We start from the raw sequence: 6,853 nt of genomic DNA on the forward strand, positions 1-6,853 counted from the left end.
GGGGGGGGGGTGATGGGTATTGAGGAGAGCACCTGTTGGGATGAGCACTGGGTGCTGTATGGAAACCAATTTGACAATAAATTTCATATTTATAAATAAATAAATAAATAAATAAATAGCAAAGTGCCATGATGTGATTGTGTTTTTAAAAGATCACTGGCTGATCCCTGGAGAATGATTACAGACCAGGATGAATGGCATTTTTACTGAATTGGAAAAGACTGAGAGAAGAGCAGACTTCAAGTGAAAGGGTATAGTGAGAATGATTAAGTCGGCAGGTGGATCTGCCTCCAACCTCACTGCAAAAGTCAGAGCTAGAAATATAACCTGCATCTGTAGAGCATCTAATGTAATGGGACCACCTGAGATAATCTGGGGGCGGAGGATGTAAAAGGCCCAGGGCCTTTCTCATAGCCACAAGTATGAATTAGAGATGCTATGTAGTTCTACTTATTGTGTTTGGGTGTCCAGTTTCTACATATGGTGACACCAAAACACAGAAAAAAGAGAGAAGGAAAGACTGAAGGGGACAGAAGTAGGGAAAAGATGAGAAAGAGAGAGAACACTGTAAGAACCAGGTCTCTGATGTATAATACAGTTTATAGAATAAAGCTGCAGCAATGGCATAACAACATTAATTGGTAATGGTCAATGCATCTACTATGCCTTCCTTCTATACACAGTTCTTTAACCCATTATTCAGTCAGGGATATTTTGTGGGGTTTTGAGAGAAATAAACACTGTTGTAGAATAAATAAATATATATGTATATATAATATGATATATAAATATATATATTTTTAGTGAACATAGGTGAATTTTTTGCCTTGAAACCTTTTCTCACACATTTGCTTATTCCTAATCAGTATTAAAAGTTTCTGAAAAAATAAAGTAGTCACCTCAAAAAGTTTGTAAAATGAACCACTCTCTCCTGAGATAAGAGCTTAATAAAATAACAATATACCAATTTCATAAATTGTTTCAGAACACTTATTTTGTCACTGATGATGTTGCAAACAGCCTCCATTTTTGACAACCATTATCATGACTACAACCACCCAGATAAGCCTGTTGCCCAGTTCATGCACTGGTACGTCTGCTCTATCTCCAGCCCTCTCCCTAATACTGGTTTCATCCCATCCCAGCTTGCTCTTCTTCTCCCATTCCTATGATACTTGACATTTTTTAATCTTTTATTTGTTTTTACTAACTTTTTATCTTAGAATAGTTCTAGAGTTTCAGAAAAATTGCTAAGATAGTTCAGAGAGTTCCCATATTTACCATATATTCCAGTTCCCCTTTTATCAATATTTTGCATTGGTTTGGTATCTATGATGTAATTAATAAACGAATATTGATATGTTATTACTAACCAGTGCCAATTCTTTATTCAGACTTCCTTAGCATTCACCTATTAACCTTTATCTGTTCCAGAATTCCACCAAGGATACCACATTACATTGAGTTGTCATGTCTCCCTGGCAAATTTGAGGATTATTGATCAGGTATTTTATAAGATGCCCCTTAACTGAAATCTATCTGATGTTTTTGTCACCACTGGAGTTATGGATTTTGAAAAGGAAGAGCACAAAGGGAAAATGCCATTTTCATCCCATCCCATCACGAGTATATACTATCAACATGACTTACTGCTGTTAATGTTGACTTTGATCACCTGGATGAAGCAGTGTGTGTCAGATTTCTTCACTCTAATTTTTTTTTCCTTTTTTCCATACTGTACTCTTTGGAAGGAAGTCACTCTGTGCAGCTCATACTTAAGAAATGGGGGATTATGCTCCACCTCCAGGAAGAGAGGGCAAAGTGGTACTTTTTGAGCATGGCCACCACCCTCTTCTAATACTATCGCCCTGCAAGTCCTAGGAAAAAGTAAAATTATGTTTTTCTCTGAAAGTTGGTCCATTGAGAATAACAATGAATGGAAAAGGCAGCCATGTATTGTTAAGAGGGTAGGTCTGGTATGTGATGCCAGGTGACAAGATGAGAGCACTTATGTTGTTACATTAGCATCACTAATGACAAGCGCATCACATTTTCAGACTGGGCTCCCTGCATCTAATCTTCAGCCTTCCTTTCCCCATAGCCAGAATCATTTGACTTCTACATGCTGGCTCTCCCCTTTCCATCTCTAGGTACAATCCAGACCTTGGCATTCTGGGGCAAGCTGAACCTCAGCATTCAGTAGCAAGCCAATCTTGCCACCAAGCCTGGTTTCTTTAGCCCCAATTCTAGTCACTGGTCACTATCCCATGTCTATTCTGTTTTAGGATCTTCCCTTGTGACCCAAACTCTCTAAGACAGGTGGTCTGCTTTGCTACTATCATTAGATTCTTCTTTCCAGGTACTTTTCCTCATCAATTCAAGATTGTTAACACAAGTCTCTAATATCTATCACTCATCTCCCTTGACTTTTAATAACCTCCTATTTCTAGATTCCATATTGATGGCTTGTATACAGCTGCTGGGATACACAGTCTTCCTTTAATATGATACAGTCTCCCTATTTTATACCACTCACAAAGACTAACTCAAAATGGGTTAACTCAAAAAGACTTAAATGTAAGACTGAAAACCATAAAACTCCTAGAAGAAAACCTAGGAAAATAAAAAGCTTTTTGACATGGATTTAAGAAATACATTAAAGCACAAGAAACAAATTAAAGAATAAGTATGTGAGACTACATTGAACTAAAAAGTGTCTGCATAGCAAAAGAAATAATGAACAAAATAAAGACAATGTATGAAATGGGAAAAAATATTTGCAAACCATATATCTGATAAGTGGTTATTATCATCCAAGTTACATAAAGAACTCATGCAACTTGATATCAAAAAGAAAAAAATCTGAATAAAATACAGGCAAAGGAACAGAATAGACATTGTTCCAAAGAAGTTATATGAATGGCCAACAGGCACATGAAAAGGTGCTCAACATCACTGATCATTATGGAACTGTAAATCAAACCACATGCCTATTAGAATGGTTCTTATTAAAAAGACAAAAGATAACAAATACAGGATGTGGAGAAAAGGGAATCTCGTGCACTGATGGTGAGGTTGTAAGTTGGTGCCATTACTATGGAAAACAGTTTGGAGTTTCCTCAAGAAATTAAAAGTAAAACTACATGATTTGGCAATTCCACTTCTGGAAATATATACAAGGGAAATGAAAACATTATGTTGAAGAGACAACTGCACCCTCGTGTTCATAGCAGTATTATTTATTATAGCCAAGACATGGAAACAATCTAAGTGTCCCTTGATGGATGAATGGACAAAGAGGATTATTTACACACACACACACACACACACACACACACACACACACACAAAATGGAATACTACTCAGCCACAAAGAAGAATGAAATCTTACCATTTGCAACATGGAAGGACCTAAAGAGTATTATGCCTAGGGAAATAGGTCAGACAAAAACAAATATCATATTTCAATCATGGGTGTCATCTACAAACAAACAAATACTAAAAAAAATAAAAATAAAAAATAAAAAAAACCCTCGTAGATACAGAGAACAGATTGTGGTTACTAGAGGGGAAGGGGAGTGGGGTTTGGGTGGAAGGGGTCAACCCTCCACCATCCAATGGTGATGGATGGTAACTAGACCTTTGGTGGTGATCACTTTGTAGTGCATACAGATGCTGAATTATAAGGTTGAATACCTGAAACTTACATAATGTTTTATATATCAATTTTATCTCAATTTTTAAAAACTTGTTGAACATATACTGGCCAAGAATAAGATAAATAACAGTAGTAACCACTAATATAGGAAATCATATATAAAAAGATTCATGAGTCCTTGTTGGAATTAAATTCCAAATTCGGGAATGTAGTTGGACTATCTGTGCTCAAGAGCATTCTGCCCTCTAAGAGTAAATCTTGGTGCTTCTCTCTGAGTTCCTCTTCATTCATCAAACAAATAATTTATAAGCACTTCCTTTGTGCCAGGCACTGTGCTGGGCCCTAGGGATATAGGGATGATCAGACAGTTGTAATTACTTCCCTTAAAAAGCCTGCAGTGTAGCTTTTTACTTCTGTTACTTTCTCAGTAGGAAAGATAAGTATTCGGTCACATTCTTCATTCCAATCACTAAATGTGACTATTTTTTCTCATATATGCTGTCTGCTTATAACACTTGTTATTATTTTAAGATAGTTAAATTATTTTATTTACTGTGAGAGAAGAATTATACTACAGAAGATCTTTTGTCCCTCCTCCCCACAAAGGCAGAATTGCACAGAACAAATTAATAGCCATTTTCATTGCCAAGAAACTCAAATGATTTTCTACCTCTTTAAAAATTATATTTAATGAAAAGAGTCATTTGGATTTCTTAATTGGAAAAAATGCAGGTATTATTTGTTACCAAGTGCATTTCATATTGCCTTACATCCAAAACTCAGGGCTGTTTCTTTGTTGATCATACTTTAAAATTAACTCTTAGAGCAAGTAAATACATGAAAATATTCATGGAATTTATGGAGGGTCTTAACTGAACTTGGCCTCATTGCCCTCTCATTTCAGTATCTTTTTCCCAACAAGAGCTTGGTACCAAGGCCTGGAATATTTCAATGCAATTTTCTTCCTCTCTCCCATGCTTGTAGTGCTAGTAGTCCAGATCTAAACAAATGAAATAGAAATACCAGAATTGTACATAACAGAGTGTCCCAACACTTAACATAAAATTAATATTGCAGAGAGATAAGGGTTATTTTCAAAGTTAAATTCAACTTCACAAATCTCTTTTCCTTTTAAAATAATTAGACTGCCCAAATACTTTTTGTGTCAAAAATTCAGGTCTATAAATTATGTCGAACATGCCCAATGCAAAATATTTTTCTTCCATTAAACATATTTATACAAACAATTGACCTAAGTGTGAGGGGAACTGTAATAATGAGGGTTTGATTGGAGAGGAAGATCCACTAGTACAAATATATAAAAGGCTTTTATTTGGAGGGTTTATCCCTACACAATTGTGGGATCTGGTTAAACAATCTATGGGAGGGGTGCCTGGGTGGCTAGGTCGGTTTAAGCATCCAACTTCAGTTCAGGTCATGATCTCACAGTTCATGGGTTCGAGCCCTTGGTCAGGTTCTGAGCTAACAGCTCAGAGCCTGGAGCCTGCTTTGGATTCTCTGTCTCCCTCTCTCTATCTGTCCCTCACCCGCTCATGCTCTCTTTCTCTCTCTCAAAAAATAAATAAGTGTTAAAAAAAATCTGTGAGTCTGTTGTTTCTGTGGTTCCTGAAGTCCACAGGGTGGGCAGTTGGGAAGGGAAGATGGACATGAAGTGGGAGAAGTAAGGGCAAACTAGAACCTGCTGCCAGAGTCTAGGATTTTAACCCACTTTCAACTAATAGCTTATTGTTCCATGGATTATAGTAGAAGAACCTATACTCCAGGGTCAGAGATAAAATACTTGTTACTCACAGTACAGCAAGTAGCAGAAACATCATGCTTGTCTCAGTTCCTCTCGCTGCCCCCCAATTCCAATGGGTGCAACACAAAGGTACTCAGATGGATACTGCACAGGCAGTGAATTTGCTTCACAGGTGAGAAACATTGAATGTGGAGAATTCACCAAAGCACATACAATAAGCAGTAAGCAAGTCTATTCTTCATCCCAGAGTAAAATATTGTCTAATCATCAAGGTTGCTCACAGTAAATAAACACAACCCTGAGAAATAGCCAGGTAGGAGGAGACTTGTATTCTCGGAATACTCAGCAAGAACATCAAGGGACACCCAAGCCCATTGTGGATTGCCTCTTCCAATATTTTTAAGGCTTAGCTAGAACCCATAGATGGGCTGGAACGTGCCTTGGTCTTTCACTACCTCTGGGTCTTCAATTTTGTTGGTGAATGTGTCCTGAAGAAGACACTGGTGTGTTTCATCATGAAGGTAACCAAATATTTGGCCCAGGAGTTGAGGAGGGTGAGGCAGGAGCTACAGTTAAGCAAGCCCCACTGCTGACCTATGCTAAGCAGATGAACCAAGGGATAAGTGATAACATGCTTGATCTACAACAGCACCTCACTAAACTTTACAGCAGAAAAAATCAAGATAACTGCTGTTCCACTTTTGCCTTCCAAACTTTGTACAAACTAGTTCTCCTGACTCGTGCTAACCTAAAACATACAGGAAAGGGAATTCTAAAAAACACAATTTCAGACTAGTTAATACAATCTACCAGAGTCTATTGACAAATGGCCTCCATGTTACCTTCCGTCCAGGTCTGTTAAGTCTCACTGTCCTTCTTCGGGCAACAAGACTCTTATCACTCTCGTTTAATGAAGGAATGGCTGAGAATCAAAGGGGCAGTTGAAACCACTAGCTATGTTATTTCCTGGTCCCTGGCACCACCCCCACTTTCAGTGATTCTCTAGGGAGGATTCACAGGTCATACTCACAACTAGGATTAAGTGCAGTGAAAGGATACAAAGTAAAATCAGCAAAAGAAAAGTATGGGAAAACATGTGGAAAAAAACGGGCACAAACTTCCAAGAGTCTTCTTTCAGTTCCAGTGGAGTCCCACAGGATGCATTTAATTATCCCAGCAATTAGTTGTATCAATACATGTGAAGTATTGTGTGCCAGGGAAGCTTATTAGAAGCTCACTGACCAGGGTGCTTACTGGGGGCTGCTCATGTAGCACTCTCTGCCTAGCATGTACCAAAATTTCACACTGCCAGAAGGAAAGCGAGTGTTCAACATAAACCACATTGTTTGCATAGTTTAGGCAGAGTGAACAATTCTTATCAGCTGTAGGCATGATGGGAACTCCCAAACCCAATTTATCAGATGGTAGTCAGA

The sequence above is a fragment of the Panthera uncia genome, chromosome B1, assembly GCF_023721935.1.
Source record: "Panthera uncia isolate 11264 chromosome B1, Puncia_PCG_1.0, whole genome shotgun sequence".
In the NCBI taxonomy this organism is placed as follows: domain Eukaryota; kingdom Metazoa; phylum Chordata; class Mammalia; order Carnivora; family Felidae; genus Panthera; species Panthera uncia.